Raw genomic sequence first — 23488 nt, forward strand, 5'->3', positions numbered from 1 at the left:
ATATTAACATTTAGCATCTGGTATTCCTGTATAGATTTTACGGGACAGCCTGAATACTAATGATAAGTGTTGAAAGATATTTAGCATACTGGGATCAAAATAAGTATAGAAACAGGAGAGAACCATTTATAGACTGGAAGAAACCTTCCCTCTTCCAATATATCAGAATTTCCATATGAAAACTTTTTTATGCTTGATCAACAAAGGTTTCTAGACCATAACATCTGGGAGTACAGGTAGGGAAGTCCAGTATTTCAACAAGATGTCCAACAAAATCTATACAAGAACACTCTACTGTCCAGTTTTTTTTTTTTTTTGTAAATTCCCTTGGGTGGTAGCTACATTTAAAAACTTACTATATCTCTATGCATTAAAAATATGGCCCAGAAAGACGTGATACTGCACATGTACCACACATGTTACTGTCAGCCAAGGAGGGTAAAAAAATGTGTTATGTGTAACTGGCAGTCACAGGGGTGTTAAAGCACTGCTGTGTTACACTGGAGTCAGATCTCTGCTATGTGCCACTGGGTGTGTGGGGGGGGGATAAATGCTGTGTGTGTAACTGACAGCCAAATAAGTAAAGAAGTGGATTTATTGATTAGAGTGTTACTGGCAACAAAATGATAAAATCACTGCTCAGTTCAGGCCTAAAGTACAGCTTTTGGGAGGAACAATTGTGTGACCCCACCTACCAATTCTGACCAATCAGCTAGGTCATACAGTATTTTTGTGAAATACTCCATCTTCTACTACCCATTCCTACTTTTTATTTTTCATTTTCTTTCAGATTTAGGCAGCTGGGAGCTTTGAGGTTTGAGGGTGCTATAGTAATAAATGGGAGGTACAAAGCACCCCTTTAGAGTAGCTACTGATGTCAGTGTATTTTGCTTAGTAGTATAAGCCTTTTAAATCTATTAGAATATTTTTTAGTGGGAGGGAATTTGTTCTAATAGAAAAGCCCAGCAAACAAGTCATGTTATACAGTGTGAAAAGGAATGCTGATGCATTAGAACGGATACTATAGTGAGGAACTTGCAGTAACTTCAAAACCAGCAGAACAAAAAGGACAAATTAAACACTGAGCAGACAAGGCACAAGCAGTTTGGTTAAAAGGACATGAAACCAAAAAAATTTATTTTATGATTCGGATAGAGAAAACAATTTTAAACAACTTTCCAATTTACTTCTATTATTTAATTTGCTTCCTTGTTATTCTTTACTGAGAGGTTTATCTAGGAAAGCTCAGGAGCAGCAAAGAACCTAGGTTCTAGCTGCTGATTGGTTGCTGCATATATATACCGATTGTCATTGGCTCACCCATGTGTTCAACAAATGATAACAAGAGAATGAAGCAAATTAGATAATAGAAGTAAATTAGAAAGTTGTATTCTGTATCTGAATCATGAAATATTTTTGGGGGGGGGTTTCATTACCCTTTAAGCACTGACTGGAAGATGGACATCCAATTGAAGAGAACTGCTGAAGGTAATTAAAGAGATATTAAACTTATGTCTCTTTCATACAAACTATAAAGTCGTGCCAAGTAGTGCACGTATAAAAAGTACACCCAAGCACTGGCTTGAAGAAAGGCACCTAAATAGCATTCATGTTGCCAACCCAAATACAGAAATGCCAGAGGCAATGACAGGTGCCAAGAGTTGTGCAAACAGGAAGTGAATAAAAGTGCTCCCAATTTGCACTGTGTGGCACAGAACACCACCAGAAGTAAAGTTTAGCGCGCGTTATTATACGTTAAAAGTAAAACATTTGTGCGCAAGTAAAACCCGCTGCTCATTAAATAAAGGACTTTGGATGTTGTGAACGCATTAACTTATTCTCCTCATAGACTTCAATGAAGTGCGCTTTAAAAAAAAGCAAAAAACAACTAACACTAATCGCTTGGGCACTAACCTAGCAACACATTAAACCCACAGCACTATACCCGACAGGTTTTATTATTATTTCACTTTCCAATGTTCTTCACATAGAGGAAAATGTTCTTTTTTTAAATATATATATCTATCTATCTATCATCTATCTATCTATCTATCTATCTATCTATCTATTTTATATATATATATATATATATATATATATATATATACTGTATATACTAGACGATAAGCTACAAATCCCAAAGCTAATATTACAAAAAATAAAGAATGTAAAATTACAGAAAAAAATAAACAAGGCTATCCAAAATAAAAATTTAAACCTAAACTAATACCCCTATAAAAATAAAAAATCCCCCCCAAAATAAAAACACCCCTTAATCTGTCAATAAACTACCAATAACCCTTAAAAGGGCCCTTTGTAGGACATTGCCCTAAATAAATCAGCTCTTTACATACAAAAATTACAAAGTACCCCACAAAATAAAAAAAAACTAACGGCTAGATTTAGAGTTTTGTCGGTAACGACCCGCGTAGCTAACGCTGGCTTTTTTTCCCCCGCACCTTTTAAATACCACTGGTATTTAGAGTTCACAGAAGGGCTGCGTTAGGCTCCAAAAAGGGAGCGTAGAGCATAATTTACCGCCACTGCAACTCTCAATACCAGCGGTGCTTACGGACACGGCCATCTTCAAAAACGTGCTCGTGCACGATTCCCCCATAGGAAACAATGGGGCAGTTTGAGCTGAAAAAAAACCTAACACCTGCAAAAAAGCAGCGTTCAGCTCCTAACGCAGCCCCATTGTTTCCTATGGGGAAACACTTCCTAAGTCTGCACCTAACACCCTAACATGTACCCGAGTCTAAACACCCTTAACCTTACACTTATTAACCCCTAATCTGCCACCCCCGCTATCGCTGACCCCTGCATATTATTATTAACCCCTAATCTGCCGCTCTGTACACCGCCGCAACCTACATTATCCCTATGTACTCCTAATCTGCTGCCCCTAACACCGCCGACCCCTATATTATATTTATTAACCCCTAATCTGCCGCCCCCAACGTCGCCTCCACCTACCTACAATTATTAACCCCTAATCTGCCGACCGGACCTCGCCGCTACTCTAATAAATGTATTAACCCCTAAAGCTAAGTCTAACCCTAACACCCCCCTAAGTTAAATATAATTTAAATCTAACTAAATAAATTAACTCTTATTAAATAAATTATTCCTATTTAAAGCTAAATACTTACCTGTAAAATAAACCCTAATATAGCTACAATATAAATAATAATTATATTGTAGCTATTTTAGGATTAATATTTATTTTACAGGCAACTTTGTATTTATTTTAACCAGGTACAATAGCTATTAAATAGTTAATAACTATTAAATAGTTACCTAGTTAAAATAATTACAAAATTACCTGTAAAATAAATCCTAACCTAAGTTACAATTAAACCTAACACTACACTATCAATAAATTAATTAAATACAATACCTACAAATAAATACAATTAAATAAACTAACTAAAGTACAAAAAAATAAAAAAGAACTAAGTTACAAAAAAATAAAAAAATATTTACAAACATTAGAAAAATATTACAACAATTTTAAGCTAATTACACCTACTCTAAGCCCCCTAATAAAATAACAAAGCCCCCCAAAATAAAAAATGCCGTACCCTATTCTAAAATAAAAATAGAAAAGCTCTTTTACCTTACCAGCCCTTAAAAGGGCCTTTTGTGGGGCATGCCCCAAAGAATTCAGCTCTTTTGCCTGGAAAAAAAAACATACAATATCCCCCCAACATTACAACCCACCACCCACATACCCCTAATCTAACCCAAACCCCCCTTAAATAAACCTAACACTAAGCCCCTGAAGATCTTCCTACCTTATCTTCACCACGCCGGGTATCACCAATCGGTCCAGGCTCCGATGTCTTGATCCAAGCCCAAGCGGGGGCTGAAGACGTCCATCCTCCGGCTGAAGTCTTGATCCAAGCCCAAGCGGGGGCTGAAGACGTCCATCCTCCGGCTGAAGTCTTGATCCAAGCCCAAGCGGGGGCTGAAGACGTCCATCCTCCGGCTGAAGTCTTGATCCAAGCCCAAGCGGGGGCTGAAGACGTCCATCCTCCGGCTGAAGTCTTGATCCAAGCGGCGGCTGAAGAAGTCCATCATCGGGCAGAAGTCTTCATCCTATCCGGGCAGAAGAGGAAATCCGGACCGGTAGACATCTTCATCCAAGCGGCATCTTCTATCTTCTTCCATCCGACGACGAGCGGCTCCATCTTCAAGACCTCCGGCGCGGATCCATCCTCTTCTTCCGACGTCCTAACACAGAATGAAGGTTCCTTTAAGGGACGTCATCCAAGATGGTGTCCCTTGAATTCCGATTGGCTGATAGGATTCTATCAGCCAATCGGAATTAAGGTAGAAAAAATCTGATTGGCTGATTGAATCAGCCAATCAGATTCAAGCTCAATCCGATTGGCTGATTGGATCAGCCAATCAGATTGAGCTCGCATTCTAATGGCTGATCGGATCAGCCAAAGCGATTATAGTATAGATATATACTTGTATATATTCATATAGGTATAGATAAATATTTTACATTAACACCATCAGATATATATATATATATATATATATAAAAATATTTTTTTTATATTTGAAGAACATTGAAATTGGAAATATGTGAAAGGCTCTTCGGGTTTCACGCTGCAGGTCTAACGTGGTGTCAATTTAAAACATATGAAGAATTAGTTATCTTAAAGTAAATGTCAAGTTAACATGACATCCTTACGGCATTGTATAGATAAAAATTATCATCAGCTTAATTCATGTAATTTTTAAAATTGTTTTATTTTCTTAAATTTCTACCTTTTTACTGCACCGCCGATAAGCACAGCTCTCCCATCCGCCATACTGTCTAATTGATTGACAGATGATGATTCTTCAAACAACTAATCCTTGTTTCCCCCCGGGCCGTGATGTTTATGCAAAAGGCTGAACGCCCCAGGGGAAGGGGAAACAAGGATTAGTTATTTAAAGAATCGCCATCTGCAAACACGATCCCATATTCTCATTTGCACTAACCAGACATGAAAAATTGAATATTTCACATTCCAATGTTCTTCACATAACACAATTTGTTCTATTTATTAATAAATATATATTTCTACATATATATGATTTTTTTGGTACAATATACAGTATATCTATACCTATATATATATATATATATATATATATATATATATATATATATATATATATATGCATGATTATATTTAGGTATAGAAATATACAGATATATGTAGGAATATCTATTTAGAAATACATAGAACATATTCCGCTATGTGCCGAACAATGAAATGTGAAATATTTACAGTAAATACATAGTTAAAATCTTTATTAAATATTAATATATTGCATAAATATACTTTTACATGTTTTCATCTACTTAACAGCAAAGGACTCCAATGCACTTACAGAAATGTCTATATATGTATACATATGTATTTATGTGTTTATATGTGTATATATATCTGTAAATACATATATACACATATAAATATGCCTTGAGACCCTTACGGGTGATTAGCCACGCTTTACAAGTACCCAATACAATACAATACAATGTACACATATATAGACTTATTTATATATATTCATACATATATATCTTTAGAGATTTATATGTATGTATCTTTATGTTAAAGCCCTTTGCCTCCCTATTTTTTCTAACACCTGAGATCTCATATCTTTGAGCCTTTATAACTTTTGTGTGCGATATTATTATTGAATAATTTGTATTCGATGGTGTTATTATGAGTGTAACTGTACAGTGTAATGTTTTTTTGTGATTTGTTTTGTGCAACTTTTATATTTTGTGAAACAGCTAACCAGAGCTCTGAAGTCATGGTAATCGTTCTAGCATAAATTGCGATTGCGCTCACGCAGTCACGTGTAAAAATTTGGTTTGTCCGTATCGATTCAGATTTTTTTCAAATTTCGGTTCGGATCGATTCGAATTCTGAAAAATTTGAATCAGTTTGGTTCGGATTCGGTTTGGATTTATTCGGATTTGAATAAATTCGGCTGGATTCGGTTCGATTCGGTTCGGAATTCGGTGGTATATGCTGTGTATTAGACTAGTATTATGTACTGTATATTAGGTGTAACCCATAGCAGAGTGATATAACCTAATATACTGTACAATACTAGTGTAAACCATTGCCATCCAAATCTACCGAATAAATCCAAACTAATTCGGATTTATTCGGTAAATTCTGCACTATTTTAATTCGGAATTCCGAATTTATCCGAATGCCGAATTTTACGAATTCTGCCGAATTTCCGAATCGATCCAAAACGAATCGCACATGTCTACTTTCAACTCCTAATATGAGCGGTAAGCACAATGAACACAAACCCTTGCGATAAACCCCTTATTGCTTGGGCGCAATTGTTTATGCTCCACTCATAATCTAGCCCTATGTGTTATGATAAATGATGCCAAACACCTAATTCTCAAGAACTCGAAAGAAACTGCAGCCCCTACCATATCTGATAGAAAAAAATGTAGTCTCTCTCACTAGAGAAATATCTTTATACCTCAAATAAACACTTTTTTCTTTTCAAAATGCTTTTGTTGGGAAAAATATCTCTAAAAGTCTAGATGACTTAGTTTGTATTATATATATTTTAGATTAGAAGACTTAGTTTGTATTATATATAATTTAGATTATAGACATAAGAGCAAACATACTTAAAGATTCTAAAGAAAAATATATCTTGTTTTGATATAGCAAAAGATTGTAGTGATGAATGTTAGAGGATCTTTCGTTCATTTTCTTCTTTTATTTGAGCTTAAAGGACATTAAACACTTTGAGATTGTAATATAAAATGATACATTGTATATGTTAAAAAAACTCTGCAATATAATTTCATTATTTATTTTGTCCCTTTCTTGTAATTCCATTCTGAAACTGTGAGCTTTTCAGTTCCTGTTAGAAATGGAAATGCAGAACACTGTTATATTCCACCAAGCCATTGGCTGCACACTCTAGAGACCTATTTAAAACTGTCACTAATTAGCCACAGCAGAGAAGGTAACCTAAGTTATAACATGGCAGCTTCCATTGTTTTATAGACCCTAAAACTTTACACTTATTTTGTCAATATTTAAAAGACTAATTAAAATTTAAAAAATACATCTACGTCTCGTGATTCTTGTTTGTGTATGTTCTTTTATTGATAAATCATCAATAAAAAAAAAATACTGAACAGGATTTTCAAAAGCTGCAACCATGGTCTGCTCTGAAATAAAAAAAAGGTGAATTTTGTTAACAAAATTAAAAAAGTTAAAATTCTTAATATTACATAAATTAAAATAAAACTAAATTACAATTAAAATAAAAAACCTAACATTATTTAAAAATAAAAAACACTAAGTTTAAATTAAGCTAAAATTACAGAAAATAAAAAAGCTAAAATTACAGAAAATAAAAAACAAAATTATCAAAAATAAAAAATTATACCTAATCCCTATCAAAATAAAAAAGCCCCCCCCCAAATAAAAACACCCCCTAACACTAAAAAAAACTAAATTACCTATTGCCCCTAAAGGGGCATTTGTAAGGGCATTCAGCTCTTTTAAGAAGGCCCAATAACCCTAATCTAAAAAAAAAAAAAAAAAAAAATACTAAATCTAACCCCCAGGTTGGTACTCACGGTTCCTGAACTCCGACGGAGAAGGTCCTGTTCCAGGCGGTGAAGTCTTCTTCCAAGCGGCGACCAGTTCTTGAAGTCCGTCGGTGAAGTCTTCTTCCAAGCGGTTACCTCTTCTATCTTCATACAGGACCGCGGAACTGAAGACCGGCGACCGCGGAACTGAAGACCGGCGACCGCGGAACTGAAGACCGGCGACCGCGGAACTGAAGACCAGCAACGGCGGAGACATGGAGCATGGAGGATCCTCTTCGTACAATCTCCGCCGTACATTGAATAGTAATTTCAAGGTACGTGATTAAATATGACGTCCCTTGAATTCCTATTGGATGATTTTATTCTTCAAATTCAAATCAGCCAATAGGATGAGAGCTACTGAAATACAATTGGCTGTTCAAATCAGCCAATAGGAATTTAGGTTTAACGTGATGTGGGGTTAGCTCACATGAAGAATTTTTCACCTCAATGCATGTTATTGAAATATTAAATATAAAATATTAAAAAAATATATATATTCAAAATTATTATAATCACTGTAAAAAGGTATTTATATTCTATAGATTATTTAGAATTTTTTACAGTATGTATAATAATTTTAAACAATTATTTATATGTATTAATATTGCATATTTAATATTTCAATAATGTGCATTGAGGTTAGCAATTCTTCATATGCGCTAACTCGACACCGCATTAGACCTAAATTGAAAAACGCAAAGCACAATACACATATTTTACATTCCTATGTTCTTCTCATAGAATTTTTATTTCTTATTTTTAAATAAATATTTCTATAAACAGTACCTGATAATGTTAACGTAAAATAGATATCTACACCTATATATCTATAGGAATAGATACACAGTTATAGATAGATACAGCTCTTGCAAAGTTAAAGGGACAGGAAACCCCAATTTTGTTTTCATGATTTAGATAGAACATACAATTTTAAATAACTTTCCAATTTACTTCTATTACCTAATTAGCCTTGTTCTTTGTTTGTGTGCTTTGTTGGAAAGCATAGCTAAGTAGGCTGAGGGGGCATGCAGCTAGCTGCTGATTGGTGGCTGCACATATATATCTCTTATCATTGGCTTACCGATGTGTTCAGCTAACTCCCAATAGCGCATTGCTACGTTTTCAATAAAGGATACCAAGCGAATGATAATAGAAGTAAATTGGAAAGTTGTTTAAAATGGTATGGTCTATCTGAATCATGAAAGGAAAATGTTGGGTTTCATGTCCCTTTAAAGGCCCTATTGTGAATTTCACTTTTGCCTGTAAAGTTAGGTCTAACAAGATAAATCTCACAAGAATAGTGTGTTTTATTGAATCTATAATTAATGTTTTTGTGGTCCACTTGCAGCATCCATCATTACCCTTAATCAATGGAATTGATTGGTAGTGTGTGGAGGCGTGAGAGTTACAGCTTGAGGGGCGGATCATTTACCTGTATTGAGAAGGCTTGCGTTAGCCATCACTGAGTTGTCCTGAAATATTAGCAAGTACTGGCAAACGAGTCTCACAGTTGGCATCAAGACTGATACATCTGTATAGCACCTGTGTCCTGATCCAATACAGCCCTATAAATTCTCTACATTCTGGTGCCTCAGTATCTGAAGACCCTGATCCAGTAATCTGCTCCTGTAGTCCGTTTCTGTTCTTCTATACCCATGCTCTGCCTTCCCTGTACTCTTTGTGATATCTGATAATTGTAACCTCAAGCTTCTTTCCTGACCTTGTAGTATTATTCCTCCAGATTTAAAGACAGTTCCTGACTACCCCCCCCCCCCCAGTCCTGAAATGTGTTATATTTCTGATGTTGATTTCTCATTCTCCCTTTGGGACATCACTCCAGACCTTCCACACAACATAAAATGGTGTGAATATGCATAGTTAGTAAAACAGCTTTGCAATATACTTTCATTATTTATCTTGCACATTTTCCTGTAATTTAAGCCTCACAATTGTCTATCTATCTATCTATCTATCTATCTATTTATCTACTGTCTACCTTCCTATCAGTAAATCATTTATATCTCCCTAACTGCTCCTTTCTTTCCCTCATTATCCTAACAACCCTGTGCCACAGATATCAATGTGATGGGAAGATGCAATGGCAGAACTAATGGATATTGGACCATGGGGTAAACAATTTTAAGCACCATTTTTAATGCCCAGAGGTATATAAAAATAATAGTTATAAAATCAGTATTAATAAAAGTGAAAAATGCTATTTATATATTAAAATAGAGGAATATTAACCCCCTAAATACAGGCCTCCATTCCAATCATTTTGAATTTGCACACAAAAAATATTCTACACCAATTCAAGGTTTTTTGTTGTAATAATTTCAAAGCTGTTTCAATCAATTAAAGAGCGGCTGCTTAAATTAGAAAACAATAAGGGCTAGATTACATGAGAGGCGCAAAGTTTTTGTGGAAGCGATATTGTGTTTTTGCGATTCGTTTCATTTTGCTTGTGTTACAAGTTACGCTACAATTCTTACCACAATCTCAGAGCTGCGGCTAACTATTTTGCAAAATGAAAAAAGTTGCGCAAAACACTTCAAAAATACATTACAAAGTACAGTTACACTCATAATAATAACATCTAATAAAAATAATGCTAAAAAATATATTGCACACAAAAGTTATAAGGGTTAAAAGATATGAGATCTCGGGTGTTAGAAAAAAGAAAAACGCCGCCAAAGTACTTTAACATAGACATACATACAGATACATTGCTAAACATGTATTTGTGTGTGTGTGTGTATATATATATATATATATATATATATATATATATATAAATGTTTAACTATGTATTTACTGTAAATATTTCACATTCCAATGTTCTGCACATAGCAGAATAAGTTCTATGTATTTATAAATATATATTCCTATATATATTTGTGTGTATATATATATATATATAAGTACCTATATATAATCACCTATATATACATAGGTATAAATATATAATTGTTTAAAAAAATCAGCTATATGTAGAAATATTTAATTATGAATAAATAGAACATATTCCGTTATGTTAAGAACATTGGAATATGAAATATTCATATTTACTCACTGGGTTAGCGTAATTGCGAAAATGCAATGTGCAATAGTCGGGTGTTGTTTATTTTTCCACTTTTTTTTCTCCATTGACTTCTCTGGGGGAATGCGTGAATGTGCAGACGATATTCGATGTTCAGATTTTTCCGCTAATCGGGTTACGCAAAAGGCTTAACTCTAGTTTTCGCAATTGCGAAAACGCATTATACTGCATAAAGCAGCAATATTCCAGTAAAACACAGAAAAAAACTATCAGGAAGGTATCCAGGCTTGTCAAATAGGTTTTCATATTGATTTTTATAAACCTTCATAGAAGCAAAACTTGGCTAATAGGTCCAAGACATAACATTTGAATAGTTTAAAAATATTTTGGAAAGTCACACGAAAAGTTTTATCACTAATACTGGTGTCTAACTCATATCTACCAACATTTACAAAAACCTTACAGGGACAGGGAGGTGAGAGAACATGTGGGGTGGCCCACTAGCATTTTATGGGGTGGGCTGCAGTGGGAAGGCAAGGGTGAGACATGTTATGGATGTGTAGTGGGCAGGACAGGATGTATCCTGGTCAGAGCTTGGCTAGGCCATGAAAAACAAGACTATTCTTTGTCAAGACACTGCGAGAAGTAGAGCAGATAACCCAGCCCATGACAATAGAAGTCCTCATGCAATATTGTTCTGTCCCTGGCAAGAGGAGGTAACTGCCTACTGCCTGACTTGGCCAGTAGGCAGGAGAGGTAATAGTCTCTGACCATGCCCCTGTTGCTTTATTCAAAGAAATAGGTACCCAGGTTAGTAATAGGAGAACCTTCAGATTCCCAAAGTATCTAGTGACGTTGCAGGAATTTCAAACCCACTTAGTGGAATGCTGGAATGAATTCCAGACCAATAATGCTCAACATTTAGTGAATCCTGAATTATTTTGGAATACAGCCAAGGTGGTACTTACAGGAAACATTATCGCTTTCCTTGCCCGTAGGAAAAAACAGTTTACTGAAAGATTAGGACAGGTGAGGGATAATCTAGCAAATGCCTATCAGGCATACTGTAAAATGCCATCTCGACTTTTACACCAAAAATATGCCTCGGTTAAAAAAGAACATGATGCCATACTCGCTCATTACACACAAACGCTATTATGTACCAGAGGTAAATACTATAGATTCTGTGACAAATCGGGCAAATTGTTGGCATCCTTAGTCAACATGTGAACTTCTACTTAACACATAGCAGCGTTAAAACATAATGGTAGGATTATTAGATAATCGAAACAAATCGTAGAAGCATTTGCATTATACTACTTGAACCACTATGCTAGTAGCCCCTCTACCTCTCCACTAGTGCAGCAAAATTTCTGGGACTCTATTCATTTGCCAAAGCTCTCATCGGAACAAATAGGTAAATTAAATGATCCTATCTGTAGAGAGGACGCCTATTCTTACTGATGTATTCCTAGGATACTTTTAGGGGGAGAAGGCTCCCTCCTCCTCTTTCTCTGCAGCATACAGGGGGGCAAAAAAGTATTTAGTCAGCCACCAATTGTGCAAGTTCTCCCACTTAAGAAGATGAGAGAGGCCTGTAATTTTCATCATAGGTATACCTCAACTATGAGAGACAAAATGTGGAAACAAATCCAGACAATCACATTTTCTGATTTGGAAAGAATTGATTTGCATATTATGGTGGAAAATAAGTATTTGGTGAATATCAAAAGTTCATCTCAATACTTTGTTATATATCCTTTGTTGGCAATGACAGAGGTCAAACGTTTTCTGTAAGTCTTCACAAGGTTAACACACACTGTTGCTGGTATGTTGGCCCATTCCTGCATGCAGATCTCCTCTAGAGCAGTGATGTTTTGGGGCTGTCGCTGGGCAACACGGACTTTCAACTCCCTGCAAATTTTTCTATGGGGTTGAGATCTGGAGACTGGCTAGGCCACTCCAGGACCTTGAAATGCTTCTTACGAAGCCACTCCTTTGTTGCCCGGGCGGTGTGTTTGTCATTGTCATGCTGAAAGACCCAGCCACATTTCATCTTCAATGCCCTTGCTGATGGAAGGAGGTTTGCACTCAAAATCTCACAATACCTGGCCCCATTCATTCTTTCATGTACACGGATCAGTCGTCCTGTTCCCTTTGCAGAGAAACAGCCCCAAAGCATGATATTGCCACCCCCATGCTTCACAGTAGGTATGGTGTTCTTTGGTTGCAACTCAGCATTCTCTCTCCTCCAAACACGACAAGTTGTGTTTCTACCAAACAGTTCTACTTTGGTTTCATCTGACCATATGACATTCTCTCAATCTGCTTCTGGATCATCCAAATGCTCTCTAGCATACTTCAGACGGGCCCGGACATATACTGGCTTAAGCAGGGGGACATGTCTGGCACTGCAGGATCTGAGTCCCTGGCGGCGTAGTGTGTTACTGATGGTAGCCTTTGTTACGTTGGTCCTAGCTCTCTGCAGGTCATTCACTAGGTCCCCCCGTGTGGTTCTGAGATGTTTGCTCACCGTTCTTGTGCTCATTTTGACCCCACGGGGTTAGATCTTGCGTGGAGCCCCAGATCGAGGGAGATTATCCGTGGTCTTGTATGTCTTCCATTTTCTAATTATTGCTCCTACAGTTGATTTTTTCACACCAAGCTGCTTGCCTATTGCAGATTCAGTCTTCCCAGCCTGGTGCAGGTCTACAATTTTGTTTCTGGTGTCCTTCGACAGCTCTTTGGTCTTCACCATAGTGGAGTTTGGAGTGTGACTGTTTGAGGTTGTGGACAGGTGTCTTTTATACTGATAACAAGTTCAAACAGGTGCCATTAATACAGGTAATGAGTGGAGGACAGAGGAGCCTCTTAAAGAAGAAGATACAGGTCTGTGAGAGCCAGAAATCTTGCTTGTTTGTAGGTGACCAAATACTTATTTTCCACCATAATATGCAAATAAATTCTTTCCAAATCAGACAATGTGATTGTCTGGATTTGTTTCCACATTTTGTCTCTCATAGTTGAGGTATACCTATGATGAAAATTACAGGCCTCTCTCATCTTCTTAAGTGGGAGAACTTGCACAATTGGTGGCTGACTAAATACTTTTTTGCCCCATTGTATATCACCCTGATTCCTAAAGCAGGTAAGGATAATCTCCTCCCTGAATCATATAGACCGATTTCTTTGCTAAATTCGGACTACAAAATTTTAACTAAACTATTAGCAGAATGATTAAAGTACGTGCTCCTGCACTTGATCCAGGAAAATCGGACGGGATTAATTTATGCAAGGTCATCAGTGGTTAATGTACGTAGAGTTCTTCAGGTAGTGCAGTATTTCTTGTATAGGAAACAGAGTGGGGAGAGGAAGGGAATGTCGGAGGCCTTCCTGCTGTCCTTGGACGCAGGGAAGGCCTTTGACCAAGTGGAATGGGGACATTTATTCTCTACCATGGTCAAGTTTAACTTCTCTGGCCCGTTTCTCTCTTTTATTAGGAATTTATATGTCACCTCTAGCCAATATATGTATAAATAATATGTTTTCTCCTGAGATACATTTGCAGAGGGGAACTAGAAAGGGCTGCCCCCTTTCCCCCCTTCTTTTTAACCTGGCTCTGGAGCCATTGGCAATAAAACTTAAGCAGATTTTCCATGGTATCGATGTTGCAGGAGATCCTCAACATTTAGCATTATATGCGGATGATATGCTTCTATTTTTACAAGACCCCCAGTTGCATATGACCCCCATTATGGAGGTACAGAAAGACTTTGGCTCTTTCTCAGGTTATAAAGTTAACATGCAGAAATCCAAAATTCTCCGGGTAATGAATAATGAAAGAATAGAACATTCTCAGTTGCAAAACATACTCAGGCCTGGACTGGCCATAGGGCCCACCAGGCAAATGCCCGGTAGGCTGACCAGGTATCAAGCCCCGCCCACAAGTGCAAAGTTTTGCAGCAAAGTTCCTTGTACTTTATCACAAGGGACAGATTTGGCTAACATTAAGGTGGACACATTGGGTCAGTCAGGAAAGTTAGTGTGCACCAGTGTTTGCACATCTATTGTTTTCAACATAATTGTAACATATAGCAATGCACAGCCGCAGCCTTACAGATCCTGGACTGGGAGTGGCAGCAGTGCTTCTTACACAAGTGACATGCTGGGGCTGAACTACACAGACTAAGATCTCCTCTGTGGAGGCAAATAACACGTGGAACATGCAGGTCCATGCCATAGGTGAGTGACTGCAGCAGTAGCAGAATGTACAGCTTGTATTTATCCCACTTAATACATAACTGCAGGTTTTTGTGTTTCTATCTGTCTGCTACTTCTTCAAGGGCAACCTCAGTTCTGTGAAACGCGGGGCCCCAGCTGACACTTCCCCCTGCAACAGAGTAACAGGCAGATCTCAATTTAACTCATTAGCTACCAGAAAGGACTGTAGTTTATTCCCAAGCAGTTCATTGCAGACCTTTTTGGTAACCATGAGGTTAAATTATGCTCTGAAAGCTATCTTGTTGTTTTGTGTACACTGCAGGAGGTTATTTTGGAGGGGCTGATCAGTGTTTAGTTTTGTCTGTGAGAAGCTGCCAGTTGAGATTTACAAATCTCAGCACAGCCCTTCAACAATCTGATAAGTTTATCTTTGAGTATGTCACTAAAAAGGGGGGCTATGGCTGCTCTGCCTTAAAATGCCCAGGCCTAATTTTGGTCCCAATCCGGCCCTGAACATACTATCACCTACCTTGGTATACAAATTGCAGCCAATCCTAATAAAATATACGCAAATAATATTTCACCAATATGTTCCAAGCTCCAGGGCCAGATGAGAAGTTGGAGGTCTCTCCCATTATCACTCTCGGGCAGAATTAGCCTTCTTAAAATCGTAGTCCTGCCGCGATTACTATATCCCCTTCTTATGTTGCCTCTTTTGTTAACTAGGGGTGATATAAAACTTTTGAATTCAGCAGCACACTATTTTATCTGGAAAGGGGGAAAACCTTGTATAGCTACGGATAAACTAAGTATGACATATTTGAATGGAGGCTTGGCCTTGCTAGATTTTAAATTTTATAATTAAGTGGCCTTGATGCGCTTAGTCGTCGATTGGCAAGTGGGTGCACATCATTTTTGTAAGCCTAAGTTAGAACAGGCAGTATTAGGAAACCTATCACTAGCTTACTTACCTCATTTGAAAGATCTTAGGAGCATTAAACGTCTGGGTCTAGACTCACTTTATAAAGATCCTCTGAAAGCTTGGCAAATGGCACACACATTTTAAAAAAAATCTTGTCACACATCAACTTATTTAGCCTTAGGCAAAAATCCAGACTTTCCATCAGGGCTAGACACTCGACCCTTTGATTTTTGGGAAAAACAAGGTCTGAACTCCATTAAGTCACTATTAAACCCATTTCTACGCCTATCTACAAACAAGTCACTACATAGGGGCACTGATCAGAGACAATCCACATTTTTGGGAGGGCTCACCCTTCCGCCTTTCACAGTCCTTATATAAAATGGGTAGATTTTCTTTGTCTGAAATTTATCAGGTACTATTACAGTAAGGTGACCAGATTTTTAAAATGAAATCCGGGGACATTTTTTTTTTTATTCACACTTTCTGGGGAAAAAGTTCCTACTGAACATGTGCACAAGCTCACAGGGTATATGTATACTAGTCTGTGATTGGCTGATGTCTGTCACATGATACAGAAGGCTGGAAAAAAAGGAGAAAGAATAAATTTGTTAGAAAAAAATCTAGTATCATAGTGCACATCACTTTGTTACATTCCAGCCAATAAAAAGCAATGAAAACTAACATCCAGTCTGTGGGACTAGTGTGGAACTCTGTCAGAGTAAAAACCCAGCCCAGTCAAGGAAAGGAGCCTAGTGCTTCCCAGGCCCCAGAACTCATAGATCCACCACACCACAAAACAATGGGAGATCCACCTCTCCCCCCTCCAATGAGAGGTCACCCCCAGAGCCAGTCCCCAGTGTCACCCAATCAGACCTGTCCTTTAAATGTTTGTCAACACTGCTGTTAATGGTCTGTAGCAGCTACTTTACACATGGCTCTCAGCAAAACAAATGCTGCTCTGCATATGTCATATTGCTGTGTACAGTACATAAACACATAGTGCTGCACATACAGTATATAATATATCCTGTTCTGCAAATTACATATAAACATAGCACTGCACAGATATAATATATCCTGTTCTGTACGTTATATATATATATATATATATATATATATATATATATATACATATATACATGCTCACATTGGGAACATCATATAGCTGATGTGACCTCCTAGGAACCATCTTGCTTGTTTTTGGGACATTTGATAAAGATGCCAGTTAGGCATTGAAACGTCATGTTTACCCCTGAATTTTAAACTTTTTTGTACTATTAAAAGTTAAATTTTATTTATATAGAAGAACAGTGAGTGCTGTCTTTTTTTGCACTATATATATATATATATATATATATATATAGAGAGAAATAATAGAAATCAGCGCTAGAAGTTTATGAGTATGCTGCTGGTCTTACTATATCTTCCCATCCACTACTGGAAAATATATATATATATATATATATATATATATACACGTAAGACACTTGCTAGTTAGGCAGCAAACAGTCTCATTCAGTCAAGTGTGGCAAGTCTATGGATGTGTATTATTCATTAATATCCACAATGCTAGTTCCTGTGTGCTGTGGAGGAGTAGGCTGCTCGTCTGAGAGAAGAAGAATGATCCCCCGCAGGGCAAGGTTCCTCTTAGTGATCTAGAAGAGTGTGAGACAAAACAAGCGCCCAGAGGCACACTTCGTGTAGTACGTTCAAATAAATTACTTATACTGTAATAGTTGGAAAAAATCCGCTCTCACCTGGTTCAACCTCAACTTATGAGGTATGTAATAGGCACTTCTGTTAATATACTCTTGTCCTGTATCATCCTCCTATAAATCCTCAGGTCTCCAGTTCTTCCTAGGAGTATGCAGAGTGTTCCTGGAACTCTGCAGCCTTAGTGTCTCTGGGAGTATGGTAGAAGTTGAATATGCACTCTTTGTGTCTTTAACTTTATATCCGGATCTCCCAACTTCCTTTTGAGTGTGGTGCAGCTTCACGGTTCACTGAACTTTGCAGAGTGTTTCAGAATCGGTAGAACATTATCCATTTCTTTGACTCAGAAATTCAAGATGAGATTTTGGATCTTGGGTTCTTCGATGAAGCTGCATCTAACAAGTTTTAACCCAATATCAGGCACAACAATGCTGGGAAACAAGCGTCATTAACAGCTGTTAAATCTCTAAGGGTAGCATTCAATTCAACCAATCCTAGTACAGTCTGTGGCCTCGATTTATCAAAGTCTGGCCGACCTGATCCGACAGTGCGGATCAGGTCCGCCAGACCTTGCTGAATACGGAGAGAAATATGCTCTCCGTATTCAGTATTGCACCAGCAGCTCACAAGAGCTGCTGGTGCAACGCCGCCCCCTGCAGACTCGCGGCCAATGGGCCACCAGCAGGGGGGTGTCAATCAACCCGATCGTACTTGACCGGGTTAAACTGCGGCGATGTCTGTCTGCCTGCTCAGAGCAGGCGGACAGGTTATGGAGCAGCGGTCTTTAGACCACTGCTTCATAACTGGTGTTTCTGGTGAGTCTGAAGACTTGCCGGAAACACGGGCCGTCAAGCTCCTTTCGGAGCTTGATAGATAGGCCCCTGTATGTTCAAACAAATTTAACCTGTTCATAACCTCCACCCGAATAAACAAACCAATATACAAAAACCAATATACAAAATTCACTTAACAACTTATTAAAACACTCTTTAAAATATGTAGATAGAATGAGGGACCATGCATGCAAAATATTCATATTAATCCATGACACATTACACAGAAACGGTTCATCAGAAATGAAGGCTATCTCATTAATATGTGTAAAAGATAAATGCACTTTAATATCATAGAGTGCCTACAACTTAAAACCGTTGCTATATATGTGTCATCAATGTTAATATAACACCAATATACATAAAGAGAAATTTATCACTAGTAAAGCTCTTGTTGTCAAGTAATCAAGCATTAAGAATGTAAGAATATAACAATATAACAATGTTAGGTGCATAGTATTGTTTACATGACTATATAGCATTACACAACCTAATCCTTTATCAATGTAAAGCTTAACATCACTTATTTTATTTATCCCTAGTGGAGATCTAGTGTTCAGAGTGTAAATCCAACATATCTCTTTTCTACTCAATGCCTGGTACCTGTCTCCTCCTCTAACTCCTAGTGTAATTTGTTCAATGCCCTGAAACTTAAAGTAATCTAAATTGCCATCATGCTGTGAAAAATGTTTAGCCACTGGTGTTTTAGGCACCTCTGCCTCTATAGACAACAAATGCTCACTGATTCTATCTTTCAAAAACCTTGAGGTAAGTCCTACATACTGAAATTTACAGCATATACAAGTGATACGGTAGACAACATATGTGGAATTGCAATTTATCCGATCCCTGATCTTATAGGATTTACCTGTATTAGTTGAGATGAAACTGTCACCTATCTGAGCATAATCACAACATTTACATGGTCTACCACCACATCTATAAAAGCCTGCTTTCTTCGATATCCAATTACTTTTATTTTTTCCATCATGGTCAGTCTCAGAGCCAAATTTTTTTGCCATCTTCTCTCCTATTGTCTCTGATCTCCGGGAGATAAAGTTGCAGCTAGTAGAAATGGTTTCTAAATGCTTATCATTCTCTAACATAGGTAACCTTCTTCTTATGATATTGCAGATAACATATTTCGTGACTAAATGAATTCCTCCTCGTTCAGTATTATTTTTGATATTATCCTTAAGTAAGCGCTCTCTGTTGGAGCCAGATATTTGCTCTGACATTCTCATCAAATATTGTGAATCATAGCCCCTATCTATAAGGCGTGCTGTTAAATCATTTGCATGTTTCAAATAATTCTCTAGGCTAGTACAATTACGTCTCAACCTTATGTACTGTCCCTTGGGTATGCCCCTCTTTAAGTGTTGTGGATGTAATCTGTTATTAATATAGTATTACCTGTCACTTCTTTTCTATATACTTCTGTAACCACTTTATCTTCTACATGGTAAATAAGAACATCCAGATACGGTATCTTATTTTCAGAGGTACTATGTGTGAATCTCAAATTGCCAGTGTTATTATTCAGATGGCTTAAAAAGCCAACACGTTCTTCATTAGTACCACCCCACACTATCAGTACATCATCTATGTACCTAGTATACATTTTGATATTATTCCTGAAATTATTGTGATCACTAAAAATGGCCCCAATCTTAAAGTCTGCAAGGTACAAATTTTCATATGATGGGGCACATTTTGCCCCATCGCAGTACCCCTTAACTGTATATAGAATTCACCATTAAAGAAATTATGGTTTAATAGGAAGGTAAAGGCTTGTATGATAAATGTAATACATTTTGAATCATATTCAGAATATTTTTCTAACATCCTCCTAACTGCACTGATCCCCAGATCATGTGGGATACAAGAATATAAATAGACCACATCCACAGTGACAAAATTATAGCCTTCCTTCCATTGAAAGTTCTGTAAGAGCCTAAGCAAATGTTTTGTGTCCCTAAGAAAACCCGGCAGAGATTGCACAATGGGCTGAAGTTGTGCATCTACCCATTGGCCCAGTTTCTCCCACAGGGAACCAATTGCCGATATAATTGGTCTCCCTGTGGGGTTATCTAGGGACTTGTGAACCTTGGGCAAATATTTAAAAACTGGAGCTCGGGGAGAATCCACATATATAAATTCACTAGTTTTATTTGTAAGTATTGAATTCTCTACCCCCAAATCTGATAGATGTTTTAACTCCTTTTGATATTTTAGAGTAGAATTAAAAGTTAACTTCTTATATGTATGTACATCTCCTAGCTGTCTATAAGCCTCAGCCAAGTACTGATCTCTTCCTAGAACCACAATTGAACCACCTTTGTCAGAAATAACAACCACCAAGTCTGGATTATTTCTCAATTTATTTAACGCATGTGCTTCTTTTTTACTCAGATTATTATGTAGATACTTCTCTTTATCATTTTTCATACTAAGATCTTCAGATATCAATATCAGATCCTGCTCCAAAATGGAGTGGAATACCATTATAATATCATTACGTGCGTTAAGCGGGTAAAAAGTACTAGCCTTAGATTCTTTAATAGGTTGTTGTTTACCAATAGTACCTGGCGTAACATTATCCCCAAAATCACAATTATCATTGAGAACTGGTGTCCCCCCATGACCTGTACAGCGAGAGTCTGTGGCATTTAGATCTTTTAAATGCTTCTTTAAGGTGATTTTTCTAACAAATTTGTTAATGTCCTAAGATACTCCAGTTTTGGGGTAAGATTCAATACTGGATTAAAAAAAACTGAACAGTCCAATCACACTACAACCAGATGCCATTCTATTTCTAAAATGGGACACACAATTTAGACAATATGACTCTGTACTGAGTCTAGTGATACTGCTGGCTAGGAAATGCATAATGAAATTTTGGATTAAAAGTTCACATCCCTCTATTATATGTTTTACGAATATGTTAAAACTACAAATGTTCACTGAACAATTAGATGTGAGTGGATGTACAAAACAGGTTGAACCTCTTTTAAAGAAAATGGCGCAGACTCATATTGACATTTAAATTGGAAATCCAAAGGCAAATATTAACATCATTCAAAGACACAACCTTATTCTTAGAAGACTCCCTCAGGTGGGAGTGGTCACACATATTTTCTCAGCACGGATCTCTTTGAGACTTTGTTGAAGTTATATCTCCTTGGTTTTACCTTTCTCCCCCCCTCCCTTTTTTTTACTCCTCTCTTCTGCCTGGGTTCCGTCGAGAAAGTTGTCTCAGTATATAAGAGACCAGAAAATACAATAATCATGATAATATATTTGGATATATGCAGAGTTTGAATTAAGTTTAAGAATAAGTAAGGGTTTTAGTTGTTAGATAAGTTATATTTGTTTAAAGGGTTTAAAACAAAAATGGAAAAGAGAGTGAGAGTCAGTGTAAAAATTCTTTATTACTGTTTGTTTTCACTCTGCAAGACAACAATGATATGGATTCTTATGTCACATTTCTCATTACCTTATCATACTGTATGTCTTCACAATGGATGTTTACTTGAATGTATAAATCTTCTCTCTCAATAAAAAGAATTTGGAAAAAAAAACACACAGCACTTGCTTAGAGAGTCTAAGGTGCTTGTACCATTTGGTAATTAAATGGATCAATTTGTTATCTTCTGACATGATACAAGCCCCACTAGCACTCTGAGCAGCTGCAGTATGTAAAATGCTGACACATTGTGAATCTATAGCTATTCACATGCATGTGTATCACAAATGTTTCTATTTAAAGTGACAGTCAACACCAGATTTTTTTTATTTAAAAAGATAGATAATCCCTTTTTTACCCATTCCCCAGTTTTGCATAACCAACACAGTTATAATAATATACTTTTTACCTCTGTGATTATCTTGTATCTAAGCCTCTGCAAACTGCTCCCTTATTTCAGTTCTTTTGACAGAGTTGCATTTTAGCCAATCAGTGCTTACTCCTAGGTAACTTCACGTGCATGAGCTCAATGTTATCTATATGACATACATGAACTAATGCCCTCTAGTGGTGAAAAACAGTCAAAATGCATTCACATTAGAGGCGGCCTTCATGGTCTAAGAAATTAGCATATGAGCCTACCTAGCTTTCAACTAAGAATACCAAGAGAACAAAGCAAAATTGGTGATAAAGTAAATTGGAAAGTTGTTTAAAATAACATGCCCTATTTAAATCATGAAAGATTATTTTGGACTTGACTATCCCTTTAAAGATGTAATTTATCTATGTGCATTTGAATTTTGACCAGAATGTCACTTTAAACATCAGGTTCAGAGTAATAAATAATGGAGAAAATTGTACCTCTGTCTCAGCTTAACATATATTTGTACACCCATAAGACTTTTTTCTTAAGGGGACATTAAACTGCTGGGCACAACTACAGTAGCATGATTACTACTCACCATGATTGTTTTTCCTACTGTGCCTGCAGCTGTCTTCAAAGACGTTCTCCCAATACAAGTGCTGCTTTGTGAAGCCCCATATCTTTACACTGGGCGCCGCCATCTTGGAGCAAACATATTCTCCTGAATCCTGTGACAGAACTGCTGCACATTGACACATCAAGGGTGTTCAAGTCCAATAATTCCACATTACTATTGAAGGTAGTAAATTCTTTGTTTATTGGAACATCAGAATCCAAAATATCACAGACAGCAACGATTTCATAGCATGATTAAGGGTGAACAACCTGAAACGTTGCTGTCTGTGATGTTTTGGATTCTGATGTTCCAATAAACAAAGAATTTAGTACCTTCAATAGTGCTGTGGGATTATTGGACTTGTGCTTTATTGAGTAAGGGTTAATGCAACAACCCTATTCCTACCGTGCACATATGAAGAAGGTCTGGTAAAGTGCTGTATATATGTGTTTTGTTTACATCAAGGGTGTTGACGACTTTCTGACAGAAGTACCTTGCACCTTGGTTAAGCTTGCACAATAGAGAGCGAACAATTTAAATTTTTTCATTTATTTTGCACAGTTTAAAAGTTACATTACAAATATGTTTTTTTGTTGTTGTTTTTTTTTAAGGGAAATATAAAGTAATTAAGCCACAGTGAAAAGTGCAGCTCC

The sequence above is a fragment of the Bombina bombina genome, chromosome 6, assembly GCF_027579735.1.
Source record: "Bombina bombina isolate aBomBom1 chromosome 6, aBomBom1.pri, whole genome shotgun sequence".
Classification (NCBI taxonomy): domain Eukaryota; kingdom Metazoa; phylum Chordata; class Amphibia; order Anura; family Bombinatoridae; genus Bombina; species Bombina bombina.